The sequence below is a fragment of the Elephantulus edwardii genome, unplaced genomic scaffold (genome assembly GCF_000299155.1).
Source record: "Elephantulus edwardii isolate Elephantulus edwardi_28Jun2011 unplaced genomic scaffold, EleEdw1.0 scaffold00080, whole genome shotgun sequence".
Classification (NCBI taxonomy): Eukaryota; Metazoa; Chordata; class Mammalia; order Macroscelidea; family Macroscelididae; genus Elephantulus; species Elephantulus edwardii.
The window spans coordinates 4,382,736-4,405,269 of NW_006399830.1; the positions used below are offsets into that span (position 1 = coordinate 4,382,736).

General features: G+C 45.8%; 1 pseudogene; it reads right to left on the reverse strand.

Moving 5' to 3' along the window:
* Positions 1 to 6,658: 6,658 nt before the first annotated feature.
* The window catches only part of LOC102861204, a 20,114-nt pseudogene continuing 4,238 nt past the window's right edge, over positions 6,659 to 22,534 (reverse strand).

Genomic DNA, 22,534 nt, shown 5'->3' on the forward strand with positions numbered 1-22,534 from the left:
CTGTCTTTCTATGTGAGAGAAGAGCTATAGTCTGGTAAAGAGTCTTCCCTCCTTGGTCCTTCTGTACTAGAAGGACACTTCTCCCTCTTAAAATATTATTGTGTTAGTTTTTCTATTGCCTTCCTGCCTGCTGCAATTCTACCTTGAGTTTATCCTATCTGAATTTCAAATCAATCTCAGTAGATGTGATGCATTGAACACTAATAACTGAAAACCAGAGGAGTTGTGAGATGACATTAAATATGAAAAAAGCAAAAGGTTGTTAAAAAGACAGGAGAGAAAGGGGGGGAAAAAGACTCAGACGGATGTGCAAAGAGACTCTGAAACTGGCATGGATAAATAAAAGCAAAAGGAAGCAATGTTTTCTAAAACAGACCTACTCACATGCTGGACATGAGTATTGGGGATTATAGATTGTAAAGGGCATGCAAAACCCAACTTCAGTCAATGCTGGATTGACTGTGTTAGAAGGGGAACGAGGCCTCGATGGCCCAGAACCACTGATGGGTTAGTGGTGAGAAATTGCACTGTCAACCCTTTGGTACATGGTTCAAATCTACCAGCTGCTCTGTTGGAAAAAGACCTGCAATCTCTTCCCATGCGATTCACTGCCTCTGAAAACCTGCTGGAGGATCAGCTATGAGCCGGTTCTGACTTGATGGCACGTAGCAACAATGTAGGACAGTTCTAAGACTAAAGTTCACTTGATCCAAGTCATGGGGTTTTTTACATGCTTCCCATGCATCTGAAAGTTTGATGAATGAGGAAGATCAAAGAAAAATCAATGCCTTTGAATTTGATGTCGGCAGAGCACATTGAATAGATCCCAGGGATTGCCAAAAGATTAAACAGGTGTGTCTTGGAGGAAGGACGGCCTAGGTGCTCCTTAGAAGCAAGGCGGGTGAAACTTCATGTCACATACTTTGTGCATGTTGTCAGGAAAGACCAGCTCTTAGAAAAAGATATCACGCTGGCAAAGGTCAGAGAGAGGAAGACCTCCAACAAGGCATGTGACGCAGTGGCTGTCACTATGGACTGGAGCATTTTAGAGAGACTGAAGATGGCACAGATGGAGTGGGGTTCAGATGTAATAGACATTTAGTTTATAGAATAAATGTAGAAGTCTGTGGAACCTAACAGCAGCCACGTGGGTTTGTACACAGTTGGTTGAAACCAGATTGATTCCATTTTGCTAACCTCCTGACTGTATCCAGATACTTTCAAGGAATAGTAAAGAACTTGATTAACATTTACCCCCAGTCATGGTACTATGACCCTCCCCCAGGAGGGAGTCCATAGCTACAACAAGGTGTGGGAGAAAAATGGAAATGGCCCCAGGCCCTTGAAACTGCCATTGTTGTTGTTGTTGTGTACCTTCCAGTCAGAACCACGCCAGAGCTGAGCCTCCAGCAGGCTTTCAGAGGCAGTTAATCGCACGGGAGGAGACTGCCCATCTTTCTCCTGCAGAGCAGCTGGTAGATTTGAAGCACTTGCCTTTGGGATTCTAGTACAGTTTCTTACCACTAGACCACCGGAGCTCCCTTGAAACTGCTGTGGGTACCCCCAGTTGGCCGGCCAAGGAATAGAGAAATACCCTATTCTTCCGTTTGTTTGAGGCTGATGCTGCCTTAAGCCTCAGCCTGCTTTCAATGGAAGTGCACATTTTAAACAAAACATATTTTGTATGCACTCGGCTAGTGTGGTTTCTGAGCCTTTCCGTTTTGTCAGTTTTGGGTTTTTTTAATACAATTTTTATTGTATCCTGTTTTACTTATGAAGTTCTTTATATGGTGTTTTTCGCATCAGATCTTTCCCATTTCCCTTACTCATGCCTCCCTCTGTTATAGAACACAAGGGATTCTTTCCGTAGTCAATTGCCAATAAGACAAATGAATTGTAATATCATAAATGCACTTTATTACACAGATCTGGGAGACAGCGAGTCACCTCCAAGACTGCCTCCCCGTCTGGGAGTGGTCATGGGCTTTTATAGAAGGGTGAGACACCAACTTACTTAACAATAAACTTTTGTTAATAAAATAAAAAAAAATAAAATCAAAGAATTTCTATATCCGAAAGAAAATAATTCACACCCGGATACTCCCTTTCCAGGTAAACAGGCAGATTAAGTTACAATTTACATATAATTGGGGAAACCGGCTTCAAAGAGGTAACAGTTAATCTAGGAGATGCATCTCCTCTTTTGATTAACAGACAGATGATCACAGAAAGGACACTGAGAACTCCAAGGTCAAGCAACCAGTCCTGCAGGCTGGAGAAAAGGATAGTTTTATAATTGATACCTATATAGAGAATTCTGAACTTACTAATACCACCCTATCACCTGTACCCATCAAATTGTGCACCACCCCACCCCACCCCCGCCCATCCTCACCTCTCTGCTCCCTCCTCCCCCTTGGATCCTCATACATGTTCTACAATAATGGTCTTATACAGCATTTTGGACCTTTCCATTTGAATGAAGTTGTGTGCTCTCAAGTCAGAACCGACCCACAGCTGACTCTCCTGTGAGTTTTCAGAGACAGTCACATGCAAGGAGATTGCCCACCCTTCTCCCTCGGAGCAGCTGTTGGATTTGAACTCAGTGCCTGAGAGATTGCAGTGTATCCTGTATATATCTTGGTGTGTTTGTTGCTGGGTGACATCTGTGCAGTGGGGGGGGGACTTCCTGGATCTAGGGTATCAGGAGTTTATGAACCAGCCCATGAGGCACCCAACAACAATATTAGAACACCTGAGTGTCTCTGGGCCTGGCTCATTCGCCGGATGATCTAGGTAGAGTGTTTCCTGACTGTGAAAGAGAGTGAAGAAAGAACACATTACACAGGCAGAAGAATGGATAAGGACAGTAAAATTTATTAAGAAAAATACAGAGGCGAGCTCTGGTGGCGTAGTGGCAGGAAACTGCACTACAATCCCAGAGGTGTGCGGTTCAAATCCACCAGATGCTCTGCTGAGGGAGGAACAATCGCCTCCTGTACCAGTCTGATCTAATTTGACGGTACATACACACACACACCCCACACACACACACCCCAAAAAATAAATAAATAAAAGTTATATTAAAAAAAAATTTTTTTTTTAAAAAAGAAAAATACAGAGTGAATTTTATTAAGGAAGAAAGCATTTGAAAGAGCAGAGTGGGTTTGTCCTTGAGAAGAAAAAGGACACCTTCTTTGTTCTGTATAACCTTTGTCTCCTGTTTATGTAACCCTGACACTCTCAGGCTTATGAGTAACTGGCGCTCTTTGCAGAAAGAGGCCTCTGGTAGACCTTCATTTATCACTGCCAGAAGGGTCGATGAATGGCATCTGCTGATTTATCTGCTGCCTGGGTTCTGTCCCCTATATCTCCCCTGGACCTTCGTTATCGTATTTCCTTTGTTCTCTCTTACCCTAACACCATCGAGTCAACCATAACTCATGGCAGCCCCGGGAACAACAGATCTGAACCTTGTCCCGCCTTCCACCATCCCCACCCTCTCTGCTATACACCTTTCCCACCAAGATGTCTTTTGCCAAGGATCGGCCCCCCTCTAGTGGCTTAGTGGTATAGATTTGCACTGTCAACCCAAAGGTGTACTGTTCTAATCCACCAGCTGACTTGACAGAGAAAGATGGACACTCCCCTCTCATGTGATCTATATATAGCCTTTGAAAACCACTGGAAGGCTGGGGGTTTTGGTGAGTTTGTTGAGGTTCCCCCCCCTTTGTCTATTACAACAGATGCTGCTAGAAATATTTTGAACACATTTCTCTTTATAAAGATCATATGTGGCGAGCTCTGGTGGCCTAATGGCAAGAAGCTACAACTGCAATCTCAGAGATCCACGGTTCGAATCCACCAAATGCTCTGCTGGAGAAGGAGGAACAATCTCCTCCTGTACCAGTCAGATCTGATTTGACGGTACACACAAAAAATAATGAAATAAAATAAATTTTAAAAAAAAGATCATACGTCTATTAATGAAAAAGTTTAATCCACCAGCTGATACAAAGAAGAAAGATGGGTCAGTTTGTTTCTGTAAAGACTTTAAAGCCTTGAAAAATCCTACAGGCAAGTTCTACTTATGCTTGTGGGATGTCAAGGGTTGATTGTTCAAAATGACTTTCCTAGCCGTTGACTTCGACTTTGCCATGTGGATGGACATGGATATGTAAATGAAGTGTGTTAGTCTATTCAAGGGAATTGACTAGACTTGCCATTAAATTGAACAAATTCAGCAGCAGAAATTGAAAATCTTTCTTCTAGCAAAGAAGAAGCAGAGAATGCAGTGTGCCCTTTGCAGAGATTCTTGTGTCAGCCAGGCCTGCAGGAGAGCCACCACCATCACCAAGAAGCAGAGGCCTGACATGAGACAGGGCTGACCTTGGGATCGCTACTCCATGAAACCAGAGCTAGGAGTCTTCACCCAAGTTTATTGGAGACCTGTGGGGAGAAACCATGATTGACAGTCTAGTGGCCTGGTGGCAAGAAGCTGCACTGCAATCCCAAAGACACAAGGTTCAAATCCACAAGCTGCTCTGCAGGAGAAGGGTGGGAAGTCTCCTCCAACTAACTGCCTCTGAAAACCAGCTTGAGGGTCAACTAGGGGTCAGATCCATCTCGATGGTACACAACAACAAGAGCTTTGTAACCTTGGCCTACATCCATGAGGCTTAGGGATGGAAGGCATCAGAGTAGGCTTCGGAAGCTGTCTTGTCTGAGAAATTTGCCTTCTGTTGCCAACTGAAATGAACTTTCCTAATAAACCTCATAATCATGAGTATGGTTCTGTGTGTCCTCTGAGCCATTGCACTGGATTTCAGGCCCAGTAGAGCAGTGAGATTGGTGTTGGAATTAGTGGAAAGAGGTGTGGAGCACTGGGAACATGTGACTTCATGGATGATGCTGGGCAGTTCCTCCTGGTGGCGTTAAAAGAGGCCAGGTCTGGCCAGCCCCATGTGGCTCTCGCTCCTTTCACAGGTGCTGTGAGTCAGAATCAACTGACTGGTAGTGGTTTGGGGTGCTGGGGTTTTTTTGTTTTTCCTCTGGTGGGTTTGAACTGCCGTCCTTTCATATAGCCACCCAACCCTTGATATACTGCTGTGGTTTGTTTAGGTTTCTTGCTCTCTCCTTTAAAGACTGTGGCTAATGAGTAAGGATTTGAACTACCCAAAGGTAGAGAGTTTGAATCCGACAAAAAACATAGGCCATCTCCTACCACGTGAGTTGCAGCCTCTGAAAACCCGCTGGATGGTCAGCTGTGTGTCAGCTCCACCTTGAACACCATGAGTTGTTGTTGTTTAGAGCAGTGGTGTTCAGCCAGAGTACTTGTTTCCTTGGAGGACATTTGGCAGTGTCTGATGACATGTTTTACTGTCACACTGGGAAGGTATATCGGCGGCCTTTAGTGAGCAAACACCTAGGGTCAGCCCCTAGCCACACAGCACTGTCCAGTCTAAGATAGCGACAGAAACAAAAAGAGCTGGGTCAGAGCCAGCTCCTGGGGGTCTCTGCGTGCCCTCTAAGGATGCCTGGCAGTGCACAGAGTTAAGTCTTGACTTAGTAACTGAAAGCCAGTGCTTCAAGCTGCTCTGGGGGGGAAGGATGAGTCAGTCAGCCCACATTAAGACTCGTCTTGAATACGCAGCAGGGCTCTTCCACTCTCATAAGGTTACTGTGTGCTGGAATCAACAGCAGAAGGCTTGTTTTTGGAGTTTGAATGCCAGCCAGCACACATCTGTCAGGGCGCTGTACTGCGGTGGCTGCGTGGTGCTGTGGTGCTGGAAGCTATGCTGCCATTATTTCCAACACCACCAGGGGCACTCACGGCGGACAGGTGTCCATGGAGCTTCTAGGTTAAGACAGACTAAGAAGAAAAGTCAGGTGGTCCCCGTCCCAATAGTAGCCAACAGAATCCTGCTGGATCCCAACAGACCACGGCCTTGCTTTAGACACAGCCACAGCAGGGGGCGCTCAGCACAAGTGGACACTGTAGAGACCCCAGGAAGGTGTGGGATCCCCTCTGACAGATGGTTGAGGCAGTGGTCACAAGAAAGGATTCTGATGGAATGGACTAGTGATGGTGAGTATGACACAGGACCAGATGTTTTATTGTGTTGAGCAAAAGGTCATCATGCATTGGAGTTGACATGGTGACAGGAAGGTCATCCTGAGATGTATGCACAGTTGACCTTGGAGAGGGAGCTCTGGGTGCAGTAGGCCGAGTGTTGGGCAGCTATCTGAAAGGTCAGCAGTTCAAGCCCTCTGTGGGGGATTGATGGAACAGTCTGTTCCAGTCAAGATTCATGGCCCAGTTCTGCTCTGTCCTGCAGGGTCTCCGTGAGTCGGAACAGACTGTGTGGCTGTGGGACTGTTTTTTCCACTTTGTGTACCACTGTCTACCCATCTGTTAGTCTGTTGTGCTGAGAAGGCTTGTGCGCTCCTGTGATACTAGAAGCTATGCCACTGGTTGGAGGTTCAAACCCAGCCAGGATCAGCCACTCGCTGGGAACCCCGTGCACAGTTCACTCCACCCTGCAGGGCTGCCCTGAGTCGGGGTCACTGGACTCGAGGGCAGGGAGTAAGTTCGCACGGCAAAGCTAAGAGCTCCTCAGTGGACACAGACGCAGAGGGCATCATCCAGCGGGCGGCGTCAGGTGGGCTCTGCCTGGTGAACGGTGCCCGCGGCCCTCTGGCCAGCCACACGCTGCAGGGCGCCCTGCATGTCCCGGTTGCGCAGAGTGTAGATGGCCGGGTATAGCAGGGGCGTGAGGTTGATGTAGATGAGCGAGACCAGCTTGTCCTCCTCCAGGGAACGGCTGCGGAGAGGCCTGGCGTACATGGCCGTGGCGCAGCCGTAGTGGAGCACGGCCACGGTGAGATGGGACGCCACGGTGTTGAAGGCCTTCCTGCGGCCCGCTGCGCCGCCCACGCCCAGGATGACCACCAGCACCCTGGTGTAGGACAGCAGGATCAGGGCCAGTGGCAGCACCAGCAGCAGCATGCACGCGGCCAGGAGTACGTGCTCCTGCAGCTCGCGGTTCCCGCAGGCCAGCACCAGCACCGCTGGGAGGTCACAGAAGACGTGGTTGACCAGGCCACCGCGGCAGAAGGGCAGCTGGAAGATGGCTGTGGTGAGGCCTAAGGCCAGGAGAGAGCCCCCCAGGCAGCAGGAGGCCAGCAGGCACCAGCAGGCCTCTGAGGTCATGAGCTGCGGGTAGTAGAGTGGCCGGCAGATGGCCAGGTAGCGGTCCAGGGCCATGGCGGCCAGCAGTAGGCACTCGGAGCCCCCCAGAGCCACAAAGAGGCCCATCTGAGCAGCGCAAGTGGAGGCAGCCACAGCCTGGCCCCCTGGAGGCAGAAGGAAGCCGGCCAGCATGCGTGGGGTCAGTACCAACGTGTAGGCCACCTCCACCGCTGACAAGGAGCCCAGGAAGAAGTACATGGGGGTGTGCAGGGCTGGGTCAGCCACAGCCAGGCCCAGGATGAGCAGGTTTCCGGCCAGTGTGGCCAGGTAGAGAGGCAGCAGGAGAGCAAACAGGAGCGCCCGGAGCCCCTGGGGCCACCCTGAGAAGCCCAGGATGACAAACTCCTGCGGGCTTGTCCAGTTCCACTGCGGCCACTGACTCAGGTTGGCACCTAGGGTGGCCATGAGGGGAGAGGAAAATCATAACACAAAACCCCAAAGCCAAACCCTCGTAGGCCAGCCAGTTCTAACCCAGCGCGACCCTCCTTCCAGTTTCTGAGGTTATCAATCTCTATGGAAACAGCCTGCTTCTCTCCTTTGGAGTAGAGGGTGGGCTGAAACGGCTGACCTTTCCGTGAGCAGCCAAGCGTCTAAGCATTACACCACCAGAGTATCTTATTGTTAGATATAAAACCAAAATCAAATGTATTGTTTTCGAGTTGATTCCAATTTACAGCGACTTCCATTGGGTCTGAACCGTAAACCTTTGTAGGGAGAGACTTCCCGTCTTTCCCCCAAAGAGAAGCGGGTGAATTCAAACCACTGATCTGCTGGTTGTCAGTGCAACATGTAACACAACATGCCGTGGGAGCTGCTTCTTGGTGACACAGCCCTCCTCCCCAAAAAACGCAGGGAGAGCTGGGCAAGCCAGAGCCCAGGTGAGGCGGAAACCCCCAGGGAATGAAAGCCCAGGTACTGCCTGCTGAAACAAGGTCAAGGACTGGGGTCTTCAACGCGTGTGAGCAGCCACCTGACATGCAACTGCAGGGCTCTGCCCGCCCAGGACAAAGACAGTGCGTCCCTTACATGGCTGGAATCTCGCCTTCCACAGCCTGAGGCCGGGTGGTGTGCGGCTCCCACCACGGAATACTCTAAAAGGCACCACCAGCAGCAAGTCCTGGATAGAGGAGGGGGGATGTGGGACAAAACTAAAAAACAGAAAAAGGGCCAGGCTTACTGACAGAGACTGGTGGACCCCTCGAGCTGGAACTAGCTCCCTCCCCTGGTTCATCTTTCAGACACCAGAGAGGTCTATAAGGTGGCCCCGTAACACCAGAGAGGCCCTCCTTAGAATAATCAACCACGTGCAGTCAAAAGGGCAGCATTTACCTGGGAAGAAAAACCTAGGAGGCAGGAAGGGCTGGGCTAGAAACATGAATAGAAACTAACACCACAGGGAAGAAATGGGAAGAGTGGGATTACACTGTGGGAACCGTAATTAATGCCATGAAACAAAAAGAGTATACACGGTTCATAGGAAACCAATTTCCTTTGACCACTTTCACTCCTATGTCCAGAACAAAAGAGAATAAAATGAGTGCTAGAAAAGTTGTATATTATTCTGTGATGCTGAGATGGAACGAACTCATAGTTGACCCTCCAATGATTTCCAGAGGCTGTAAATCACTTGGAAGGAGACTGCCCATCTTTCTCAGAGGAGCAGTTGGTGGATTTGAACCATGTGTCTTTGGGTTGGTAGTGCACCTCATTACCACTAGGCCACCAGGACTCTATTGAAGAGAGAGAATTTACAAGATCTGGAAGAACAACGCGGCCCTTTTGAGTTCCAACTCTCACAGGTTTCGCCATATATGTCTGACCTCTTGGGACACCAGAACCCTAAACCCAACCTTCTCACCTCCTATGCCCCATTCTACCACTGTCTCCTATCTGGAACTTTGCACCCTTCACTTCACAGTCCAGTGTCCTCCGGGAATCCAGGTGTCCTGACTGCCTGTTCACTCTTCTCTCCTCCCAAGCACCCAGGCGTCTTCCCAGTCCTGTCCACCCCCATGCCACATCTCTCTGACATTCTAAGTCCCACATCATCCGTACCTAAGGGCCCAGGCATCGCGTTTCTGAGCCGACTGCGAAGAGGATAAGGAGCTGGACACGTAGGGAAGGAAAGTGTTCTGGCCTCTGTGGGACCCCCTCTTTATTCAGAAGTCCTGAGGAATAGAGATGGTGGGTCCTGGAGACACAACTTTGGGGGTTAGGGGGTTTGGTCATATTAGAACTGTGTTCTCACAAACCTGCACTGAGTGGGCTCTGTGCTGACAAACCATCACCTCTGCCCTTTGCTTTGCGTTTTATTACTTCTCCTCACGTCCCCTCAATTGTTCCAGACCCACCCCTTGGTAATCCTGGTCCTGCTGTCTCTGATCCACTTACGTAATAACTAGGAAAACCAACAATAGTCAAACAAGGAGACAGTCTTGCCCGTCCGTGGTGAACAACCTTCTGTGAGGGATGATGGCACGCACTCCGTTTTGTGGCTCTTTTTAACAGTGCTGCAACGAACACTCGTGTTTGAGACTCTACTTCCAGTTCTCTCATATATGTACTTGCTCCTTGGAGGCAAGGATTCTGAGACTCCATCTGACATACTCTGGACATGTTGCAAGGAGGGACCAGTCCTTCAAGACAGTTGTCATGCTTGGAAGGGTAGAGGGACAGTGCAGGAGAGGAAGACCCTCGGTGAGATGGACTGACTCAGTGACTGGGGTAATGAGGGTAGGTGTGTCAGAGACAGTGAGATTGGCACAGGGTAGGGCAGGGTTTAGGGCTGTTGTACATAGGGTAGCTATGAGTCATAGGCGACTCGACAGCACAGAACAACAATATATGTACCAGGAGAGCTTGGTCATGTGGTAATCCCATCTCACCTTTTGGGGAGCTAACTATTCCTTTTTTGTCTTTAGCATTGAGTCCAAACTCTTTCGCACGGAATTCAAGGTTCCTCCTTGCACTTTTCCAGATCCACCTTGTACTGCTTTCCATGAGGAGTGAAGACATGGTGTCTTTGCACAGCTGTCCATATTTCCAGGAATGCCCACATTATCTACATGAGAAAGTCCTATTCCTCCAAGGCTGAGCTCATCATGCCTCATTCTGGGTGAAGACCTGCGCCTCCACGTATGTTTACCGCCAGTCTCCACACGTAGTGTTATGGCAACTCCACTAAAAACTCAGTCTCAGAGAATCAAATATTGGAATCATATGTATGTCTGTTGTCTGTGGAACAACTGACCGTGGAGGAATGGGTTCATTACCTCCATTTCTAAGCATGTGCCTCTCCCAGGAGGCTCAGTGTCACTGACTGTCAGAATCACTGCCCTCACCTGAGCTCCTGGTCTGAAAATATGACAGCCAGGGACCTCATTCCTTTTTCTTACGAACCACAATCAATTACCCCCAACTTGTTTTTTTTTTAAATTTAAAAAAAAATTTATTATATTATTTTTTGTGTGTGTACCATCAAATCAGAATCTGATTGGTACAGAAGGAGATTGTCCCTCTTTCTCCAGTAGAGCATCTGGTGGATTAGAACCCTGCACCTCTGGGATCCCCACACCTTCTGTTGGCTGCTCCCACAAAATGCCTCATGCCATTTACCATCGATCTTCTCAGATGCCTCACAATCATCTTAGGGGGAAATGGTCTTCCTCAAACTACCAGAATGAGACTATTCTCACCTCCCAGCCATCAAAGGTCAACTGCCCCACCTTCTTTTTATCTCTGTCACCCAACGGGCACGTTTTTCCCTTCTCTTCTTCATTTATGTAATCCTTAAGACTTTACTCCTTTGAAACCCAGCTACAGCTCACCTTCCCTAGGAAGCCTTTCTTGCCTGGATGGAATCACTGCTCGAGGAGCTTACATACCTGCCATGTTTCATGTTCATGGATACGCATCAACTATCTGATCAGGCTGACAGTTGACTTTGCATCCTAACGTCCAAGACCTCATGATACATGATATTCATGACCTCAGCGGCTCCTCTCCTCTCTGAAGGCTGCAGATGTGTCGAGGTCATTCAGTAGAGCATAGATCAACAACCACTACTTTGTGCTCCAGGAGACCGGTCTTCTTGCACATGCTGTGTGGTGGTGAGTTGGTCACAACACACCAGAGTCTACATTTCTTCACCTGAAAAGAAGCACAATGGGTCAGATGATCTTTAAGATGTCTTCTTGTTCCGGAATCTTAGAGTTCTATCCAAAATTGTGCTTGCTTTCATGTTTTTGTTCCCAGGTAAGGTTTTGCTTGTGAAGATCTCTTAGTGTTTCAAAACCCCATAGAGAAGTCTGAAGTCACTAGTTTACGTCAGAATACAGCGTCAGCAGGGAGAGCTCAGATCAGGCATGACCCTGTTAGTAGCTTCCTTTGTTTCTTCTACTTACAGCGACTCCGTGCCCAACTGAACAAAACGCTGCCTGAGCCGGAGGTTCTCGGCTTTACACAGCTGATTTTAAGAAACAGATTGCCAGGCCTTTCTTTCTAGTCCATATTGGTCTAAAAATCACTAAAATTTTTTCAGAGTTACAGTAGCACTCAAGCTTCTGCTGACAGGTGGGGACTTCCCCTGGGGTACACTAGCTGAGAACAGATGCTGGGTTTTTCCATGGAAGGCAAGCCTTCTCTTACTGAACCTCTGACACCCCAACTAGACATTACATAGTTAATGTCAGTTTACAGATCTTAGAAGGCTAAGGTACAAAACAGCTTTCTAGCAACACCAATCATCTGGATACAGTCAGTTAAACCCGGGGCAGCTCACTGAGTCCAAACCCACCAGCTACTGTGGAGACATGAGGACTATCACAAAGACTGACAGGGCCAGAGTCCGATGGGGCAGGACACACGGGGAGTCCTGCACGGTTGTTGGGAGTCAGAATCAACTTGAGGGCAGCAGGTGCCAGTGTACGATGCTTTCTGCCACCTTACTGTGGTCGGGAGTCACCTCAGATACAGTAACGGTCGGGGCTGGCATCAGGGTGGTTCCTCCACTCTCTGTGTCTCGCTCTGTCACCTTTTCTCCCGGGGTCTCCGATTCCCCATCCCGCCTCCTTGATGAGGGACTCAGATTCTATGGCCCCTGAGGACCACCAGGATATAATTGTCCAGCTCTCCAAGGGCAGGAGACGATGTTTTTCTACTTTTGGAGCCCAGAGGGTATAATGGAACAAACAAGGGCTTGGGGCTCATACAGTCCCAAAGTTTACATCGCAGCTTCTCAGTTTCCACCTGTGAGAACTTTGAGGAACTGGAAACCTTTCTCCAGTGTCAGTTACATACTCAGTCCCATAGGATTATTTTAACGAATAGAAATGGTCTCTGGGAAGCAACTGGCAGGGTGGCCCTGTGAATTGCTGAGTGCTGTCAAGTCAAGTAAGACTCACAGTGACCCTACAAACAATAGACCTGAACCCTGTCCTGTCCTGAGTCGTCCTCATCATGCCCAACGCACTTGAGCCCTTTGCCACAGGCACTGTAACAATCCATCTCGTTGAAGGTCTTCCTCTGTTTCGCTGAACCTCCATCTTTCCTGAATGCTGTCCCTTTCTGAGGCATCGCTTCTCCTAAGCACATGAATAAGAAAGACGATTGAGTGACCATGGTAAAGCTTTCTAGATGAGTTGAGTTGAGTCTTCCCCTTTGCTTCCTGCTGCTCTTGCACTTGTTACATTCCCCCTCAGCCAGTAGTGTTCTCTTGACAGGTTAGAAGAATTTAAGAGTAGGGAATGAATGCGTTAATGTGCACAGCAGAGGCACTGGAGACCAGTATTTCCTTTACTGACTCCCAACCCCTTCACGCTTCCAGTCCCATCTATCCCTATTCATTTTGCTCCTGCCCAGAGAGACTGACATTTACTGTTAACTTACTCTCCAAGTTGTCTAGTTCTGCCCAAACAGAAATACTATTTTTTTTTTAAAAAAAAAGTGATTTTAAGCAACAGAAGATCGTTTCTTCTTTGTCGTTGTTTACCTTTGAGTTGAAACCAACCCATTGCTGACCCTCAAGCAGGTTTTCAGAGGCAGTAAATTACATGGGAGATTGCCCCACTGAGCAGCTGGTGGACTCGAACCACGTACCTTTGTGTTGGTAGTACCACAATTTCTTACCACTAAGCCACCACTAAGCAATGTAAATTCTGGGAGTGTATGACTCCCAAGCCTTTGTTTGCTCCATTATCCCCTATTTTCTCGTTTAAATGCTAGAAATCTAGCTCTGGGGACAAAGGCTTTCTCTCTCTCTACTGGCTCAAGAGAGAGGTTCTTGCCTCTTGGCACTTCTGCCTCTGAGCTGTCTTCGCTCGACAGTGCATCTCTGTTGTCTGTCTCTGCTTCCTTCATCTCTTCTTTTTCTGTTACATAAGAGATGACTCAAGACAGATCCTGCAGAACTACAATCACATTAACATAACAAACTGTTCCCACATGGGGTTCAGACCATAGGCAGAGAGGCTAGGATTTATCACACAATTTTGGAGGAACATAATTCATTCTACTATTGTTACGATTATCCCCGTGGTCTTCTAAATACTGTTGTTGTTAAGTTCCATCGAGTCGCAGGCGACTCACAGCGACCCTATGAAGCAGAGTCCTCAACGCTTGGGTGTCTCTCATCCTCTCTCCAGTCTAAACACTGAGAGGGTAGTAATAGTATGAAACCACTACTGCTGCTGGTATCACTGATGGTTTCATCAGTCAAGCTCTTGCACCATGCAAGTGCTTCTGTCCAGAGGCTAGAATTCAGAGTCTGGAGCCTCTGAACTTGGGTGCTGTCCCTAAATAGATTAAGTTTTGTTGTCATTCTCTTCCAGTGAGGCCATTAGAGCATGGGAGAGGGCTCTTTGTGAGCCAGAAAGTCAGGGACTGATTTCAAAGCCCCTGCTAGAATCCACCAAACAAAACTCAGGTTGGAAGGAGAGAGGAAACCCCATGAGGAGAAGGTCCTAGGTCCAGAAGGCAGGTAAATGCTTGGATTTAGTGGAAGAATGAACAGTGTCACTTACTTTTTGCAAGCCTACTAACAGGCAGGCATTCTTATCTTATCGTTCATTTACAGAGCAGAGGTTGAGGCTTAAGGAGAATGATTTGTTAAAGGCCAAGGAGCTTCTCCCTCAGCTGAGATACGTCCCCAGGTGATTGCTTTCAAAGTCTAGGCTCTTATGCAAGGAGAATTTTCTCTTCTCTGTACCTCTTATCTGTTTCTCTTTCCTCACCCCATTGAGGGGGGGCAGGGGTGGGAAGTAAAGAACTGGAGTGAAGAAAAAGAAGCTAACATAAAACATAAAGGCACATTTGTGAGGAGATGCAGAACCAGGGTGAGGCATGAAACAGGCAACAAGGGGAGGTGTGCCTGCTTGAGGGGTGGAAAGCATGGCAGGCAAGTGATGGGTACCTCTGGGGAGAGCTCTGTCCAGCTCAAATGACTGACCAGATTTGGGCTTCCCTACAGAGAGGTGGAGAGAGTCAGGGAGAGAGAGAAAGAGGGAGAGGGAGAGAGAGAGAGAAATAAGAATAAAGAGGATTAGGAGACTGGCAGCCCCAGAAGCAGAAAGGGGACAGAGATGAATCCTCTCCCATACACGTGACCAAGGAGAGCCTGTTTTACCAGCAAATCGAACATCTCACCAGCCTTCCAGTCCTAGGACTCCCTCCTCACACGCTGCTTCCCCACTTACAACATAAGTTCAAGCTGATAGACTCTGGCAGAGACTTTGACATCAGCACTTGACATCCACAAAGAGCCATCTTTCATCTTCAGCTCTCTTCAGTGTCTTTTCCATGACCTTGCCGAAGGAGATACATCAGAACACATTTAATGACTCACATTTAATAGACTCATTTAATGACAATAGTCAGGTACAAGGGCTACTTGATTCTGCACCTTAATCCTCTTTAACTTTCAGCTTCTTGGTTGGCAAAGCCCACTGCCCACATTTCTATCATGAAGGGAAGGGAAGTCCTAGCAGTGATTTCTGAGAGAGATCAAGTCCAGGTTGAGGGGAGACTGACTTGGTTTCACCCATGGACCTACCCACGGACGGTCTTCTGGTCTCCTGTCCACCATTCTCCTCACTCACAAGTCACACAGTCTAAATCAGCCATGACCGCTCATTTCTCCCTGATTTACACACACCTCTCCAATATTAAGATGTCTTATTTTCCCCACCTGGAAAAACACACATCCTTCAAGGCCCAGAGCAAACTAACTTCTCTGTAAAGAAAAATAATGAAGTAGAGGACGGAGTGCCGAGGGCTTTGTCGGAGATGAGGAGCACAGGACTCGACCACGTCTTCCTTCCTCTCCTCCTGTGATGGCTCAGCTTCGATTCCCAGGGCCTCTCAGCAAAAAAAGTGACTTAATAGGCTTCCTAGGACCCACTTAGAAGACGTGGGTTGATCCAAAGCCCCTGAGCCTCGTTAGCGATCTTCCCTCCCCACCATGGTGCCGCAGGAACACGGTGGTCTCTGAAGAGCGCAGCCAGGATGGCTTGGGAAATCTGAATTTGGGTGTCCTGAGAGAGTCCGAAACTTCTGCTCAAGGGGCCAGGAACCCATCTCCCTGGGGTGATGAAGAAATCACCCTCAGCAGGTGCTGGGGGGAACCTGGATCCAGGGGGAGTGAGTGGCACCAAAGCTTGTGAGTAGATGCTCCCAAGAGAGAGCCAAGGAAAGTTACTGGGGCCCTCAGTTAGTTGTCTAAGTTTGAATCAAAAGTTGACTGGAGACTGATGGCTTCAGATTGGCTGCCAAGTGTAGTCAATTTAGGGAGCAGACTTCATTTCCTGAGGGGAGCAAAACTTCTCTTTCTGCTCCTCTGTGTCTCCTCTTCTTCCTCCTCCTTCTCCATCTCCCCCCTCTCCTTCTTCCTCCTCCATCTCCCTCCCCCTCTCCTCTTCTTCCTCTTCCTCCATCTCCCTCCCCATCTCCTCTCCTTCTTCCTCCTCCTTCTCCATCTCCCTCCCCTCTCTTCATCCTCTTCTTTATGTCTTCTTCCTCCTCTCCCTCCGCCCAGCTCCGTGTCCTTCCTTCCTCATCTTCTCTCCTTCCTTGCTTTTCCTCCATCCTCTTCCTTTCTCTTTTCTTCCTCCTCTTTCTCCCTCCCCCACCTCTTCTTCCTTCTTCTCATTCCCTCCTCTTGCTATTTCCCTTCTTCCTCTTTTCCCACCTGTCTCCTTCCCTTCTCCTCTTCTCCTTTCTCTCCCTCCCCTCTGCTCCTCCATCTCCTGCTCCGGCTCCTTCATCCTCTTTCTCCTCCTCTTCTTTTATTCCCCTCTTCCTCCTCCCTCTCTGCTTCTTCAATAATTATCAACAATCTCTATCATCACTGGGTACTCAAGAGTACCCCACAAAACCCACCAACACAGACTTTTCCTGTTCCTATTGCCAATTTTCAGGGAAGTTACACCATTTTTTTAAAACATAAGATTTAGTATTCTTGTAGTCTCATTTAAGGGAGCTCTGATGTAAGAAGCTGTGCTACAATCCCGAAGAAATATGGTTCAAATCCATCAGTTGCTCGATGGAAGAAGGATGGGCAATCTCCTCCCCTGTGATTTACTCTGAAAACCCACTGGAGGGTGTGCTATGAGTTCTTCCCAACTCCACGACACACACCACCACCAACAAAGTCTCATTTAATATTGACTTACGAACATTTTCATGTCATCATATTATCTATTTTCATTGTCAATTTATTTTTAAAAACATGACGTACATAATTAAAAATTCAAAAGTTAAACAAGGTTTTCTCTTTTAACCCTACTCCAAATTTAGTGAGAGCCAATAACTTTTATTAGATCCTTGCTTTCCCTAACCTGGATGCTATGAATATATAGTAGATGTTTTGCATATATATAAGACTATTATCTTCAAATGACCAAATGTTTTTATTGCCTCCAAATCACGATGTGTATTTCTTCTTTCATTAGAAACAAATCTTGGAAAGAATTTCTTATCAGAATGTTTAAAGTTTATGTAATAAACACTAACATGATGTCTGTTATCTACAAGAGAGTAGGTGATAGAGAACTAACAGCTGGCTGTATCTTCACAGGAAAACTTTCGTGTACATAATATGATCACCACTAAAGCAACTTACCTCAAGGAGAAAAAGGGAAATGTATGCTTCAATGTTCAATGTTCACTACATGTGAACAAGTAAGATGTCGCATGGAGGAAGATTGTGATAATTATAAACCCTAAAATAAGCAGCAAAAGACATAAAAATTAGGTGTGGCTAATAAGATTACAAGCAAGTTAAAACAAAATACCGTGATCGTGTAGAAAGAACTCATTTATTCCAAAAGAAATGGACTAAAAAGAACGAATTTGAAAAAAATTTTAAAAAAACTCTAAAAAGATGATCTAAACCCAAACACATCAAACATCAAACTAAATGTAAATTATCTAAATGCCCCAATTAAGAGGCAATGGACTTAATATATACACAAATAAATGGTAAAGTAATAAAAGAGATACACCAAACTAACAAAAAGCAAACGAAAACTAGGATGGCTAATTTACAATCAGCAAATGTGTATTTCAGAGAAAAGAATGTTGCTGGTTTTAGGTGCCATTGAGCCAGTTCCTGTCTTAACAACTCTGTGTTTAATAGGATGAAGCACTGCCTGGCCTCTTCCATCCACATGGTGACTGCTGTGCTATTTTCAGTCTCGGTTGCACCTTCTGTGTCAATTGATCTTGCTGACAGTCTTCTCTGACCCTTTACCAACTATGCTGTCCCTCTTCAGGGTCTGGTCCACCCTGGTACTGTGCCCAAAGTACATGAGAGAAAAAAATCTTATCATCTTTGCTCCCAAGGATTGCTCTACCTCTTGTTTGTCCTTCAGTAGTCCAGAATATTCAATATTCTTCACAAACACCATAGCTCAAAAGCTTCAATCCTTCTTTGGTGCTCATATGATCAAGCATTTAGAATTATTTGCAAAGGAGAATGATGGACTAAAGTGAGATGAAAGAATACAACCGAACACATCAACCATCCAACTAAATGTAAATGATCTAAATGCCCCAATTAAGAGGCAATGGACTCCAAATGTACATATTTCCTGATTTTAAACCACGCAGTACCTTCCTGTTCTGTTCAAATAACTATCACTTGGTTTATGTACAGATTTCTGGATTCCCACAATTACGCATTCTGGAATTCCCATTCGTTGCAATGTTATCCATGACTTCTCATGAGCCAGACTTGGATGTCATTGCATGGCCAATAACATGTAAGTAAACATGCTATTTTTTGCATTTGTTTTTTGTTGTTGTTGCATTAAGGCATAGCCCATCTGACATCAACAACGATATCTCTTGTTCATGTCCTCTTCTGCTCTGAATTTGACTTGGATTTGAGGTAGTTCCCTATTCATGTACTGCTTCAAAAAGTGTTGCATTATTTTCAGCAAAATTTTACTTGTAGATATTACTTGACAATTTCTGCCTTTTGTTAGATCATCTTTGTTTTAAGTGGGTACAGGTAAGGATGTCTTCCAGTTGGTTTACCAAACCTGTCTCTCAAATTTCTTGGTGTATATGAGTGAGCACTGCCAGTACTTGCTGAGACACCGTAATCAATATTTCATCAATTCTTTTGCTAGGAGGAGTTGGGTCAGCTCTGACTCATAGTGACCCCTTGTGCAACAGAACAAGCCCCTGTCTGATCCTGTGCCCTTCTCACAACCTGTGCTGGGCATCCGTCCCCTGGTGCAGTCTCTGTGCTGATCCATCTTGGTGCAGATCTTCCTCTTTTCCACCAATCTTCTACTTTGGTAGACGCGTGAAGCACTGGCCTCTCCTGGTAACATGCCCGGAGTATGTGAGTGGTAGCCTCATTATCCTTGGTTCTAAGGAGTGCTGCACCTCTTCCTGGAAAGATCTCTTCTCTGGCAGTCCATGTTATTGAATTCCTGGAACTCTGCCTTTGACCAGGGCAGCTTGGACCTCTTTCTCAGTGTCATCATTTCTTGGTCATGTAATAATTCCTAAAGTGGTTGAACATCAGCAAAGTACCTTTAGTACAGTAATTCTGTTCATTCCTTCTGTCTTCTTTTGATGCTTCCTGGATTGTCACGTATTTTCCCCCACATAATTCAATATTGTAACTTGAGGCTTGAATTTTTTCTTTAGTTTTTTCAGTTTGAGAAATGCCAGGTATATTCTTCCTGTCAGTCTTTTGCATACTTCACGATAATACTTTGTGTTCTCAAGCCATCTTCTGCTCAGCTCTTTTACTTCATTATTTTTTCCATCTGCTTTATCTGCTGCCCTTGTTTAAGGGCAAGTTTCAAAGAGGATTGTTTCATAATGATAAAAGGGTAAATTAAAAGGACTTGACAACCCTCAACACTTACGTGTTTAATATCAGAGCCTCAAAATACATAAAGCAAAAACAAGTAAAATTTTAGAGAAAATAAGATACATTTCCAACCTTGGCAGGAGAATTCAACTCTGTTTAATGAAATATTTGGCAGAACAAATAGGAGAAATTAGTCAAGACATTGAAGATCTGAAAATACCACCAACAATTTGATCTATTTGATATTTATTGAAAATACCAAAAAAAAGATATATTCTTTTAAAGTGCCCAAAACATCTGTCATGATAGATTATGAAATAAATCATAAAGCAAACCTCAGCAAAGTATCTTGCTGGTGTGTTGGGGTTTTTTTCTCACTGGTGTTATTGTTCACACTGCAAATTTATTGTTTCAGTGAAAGTTATGCCACAGGGTAACTTCAGCTCCAGGCTCAAAGGAAAGCAAAAGGCTTTTTATCTTCGTGTTCCACCAGTCTCCATCAGACCAACAAACCTGGTCAACTTGTGGATATCAGTTTTGTTCTAGGTCTCTCTCCCACTCTACCCAGGACTTTCTGTTGTGGTCCCTCATCCACCCGTTAGCAACAGTGATGGAGTGTCGTCTCACTCTGCTCCCAGGTCATGGAAGTTGGCCATCCTTCAGTTCAATGGTGCTCTGGACTAATTGTTTGCATTTGCCTTTGATTTTCTTCACTCACCTTCAGACAGGAAGGGACCAGTGGTTGCACCTCAGTGGCTGCTCATAAGCCTCTAAGTTTCCAATCCCTACTCACCAGTGCAGAGTGTAAAGCATTGTCCTTGTGGCTTGTTTTAGACTAATTGACTTTGGTGTCCTCTAAGACCTTGAGATCCCAAGACCAGCAACCCATTTCTTCTGGATGTTTAGCTGTTGTGAGGAGATTTATATAATATTGCACCCCCTTGGCTCTACTGACAGTAGACACAGGGCTGTATTTTCAGCACGTACAAACACTCATGTTGAACTCTCTACCACCTGCCAAGTCTGTGTATGATCATGGGAATGTTTCAGTATATGTCTGGATTGTCTGTCTACCCATATATCACTTGTAGATTGGTGTTGGTGGTTATTGGTGATTTTATGTAATTGGTAGGTTTGTGTACATGACCATCTTTTGTGGAACTCTTGTGCAGTTCTCCACACCTACCTTTTTCTTAAGTGATATTATGTTAATCACTTTATTATTCATAGTCTTTCCCTTTACCCAACCTTCCACGTATCTGTTATCTAATTACCAATTTTCCTTTCCTTATCCCTCCTCTTCCATCCCTGGTAATTGTCAAAGAATAGTTCATCCGTTTATGTTCTTTTTCTAACTTTCTTACAATAGGAGATTCATACAATATATGTCCTTTTGTGTCTGTCTTGTTTCACTCAACACAATGTCCTCTAGGATATTAACTACCCATGTTATGTGGTGTTTTGTACAATCCATGTTACTTTTTAATCTTGCTAGTTTTCCATTGTACATATGTAGCGTAACTTGTTTATCTATTCATCTGTTGATGGGCATTTAGGTTATTGCCATTTCTTTGGTGTTGTAAAGAATTGTGCAGTGAACATGGATGTTCATCTACCTACTTGTGGTCCAGCTCTTATTTCTTTGAATATATACCTAGCAGTGGGATTGCTGGATCTAATGTTGTGCTATCCCTCTCTTTTTAAGGCTGTGCCACACTGACTCCACAGGGGTTGTACCATGTATGTCACAGTTTCGCCAGCAGTATGAGCGAGGTCCCGTCTCTCCACAGCCTCACCAACATCTGTTGTTTTTTATTTAACTTTGCTGTTGTTGCTAGGGTAGGATCATGTTGTGGTTTTGACTTGCATTTCCTTCCTTCTTTGTATGATGTACTGAGTCAAAGTATTTTCCCCTAAGAAGGTTCAACTCAGGAAAGCTAAGTTTGAGCTAATGCAGGCATCACAAGACCCAGCAACGTTCCCTCTCAACCATTAACTCTGCTAAGAGCTTTCAGGTGGCATTGGAGCGACTCCTTTATGACAGTGACTTTTCTTAGGGAACAGTCATCTTGAAAAGGGGTATTTCGTGATGATCAAGTGCCTTACCTGGAGATGACCGTTTTTAAAGCCACTCTCACAGCTTCCTGAAATTTTCTGAACTCTGAACACTCAGGACCGTCTCAGTCATCTGCACATGCTCCCCACAAGACCCAGCAAGTTAAAAATAAAAAGACCCTGCAAGTACCACCATGGGCTTAATTATCTAATCCCTCCCAGATAGGCTAATCCCAGGTGATCCCCTCCTTCATGAATAAACATGGTCTTTTCCTTTTTTTTTTTTTTCAGATGTAGCCATGATGATCTCAACTATCCTTTAGGCTCGTACCATGGCTTTAATATTACCAGCTCTAAACGTATTTCTGCAAAAACATAGAGAGGTCAGCAGAGTAAATAGCTGGCTGGTCCTTTCCTTTTTATGAACTCTTAAAAATGTCTCTTTTTTTTCTTGATGATTCTTTTTTATGCTTTTTTTATTATTTTTTTAATTTTAATGAACGTTTACAGAGACTTTGGGTTTCCATTCATTCATTGTTGCATTTTTCTCCCAAAACTTCACTCCCTTAATAAATAAACGCGACATCCTTTCTCCATCTCCTTTAAAAGGATCACTTCTTATGTTCTGTGTGTCACAGGCTAAAGGTTATCCCTCCAAATCTCATTTGTAAAGGATTTTTCCTAATTTGTTTGCAGAGAAAAGCCTGGACTTCTGCTTTGTTACTCTTACTAAACAGGGGGAAGAACTCCGGTTTAAGGCGTGCACTGGGGACACTTTCTTGGGGACCACATGTAGGAAGTGCTGTAACTGAGGTCACAGCTCTCCTCTCCTGGTGGAAATGAGGGTCCTTCTTCTCTACTTTTCCTATTTTTCTTTTATAAGACAAAAGGTGGCAGCGGTG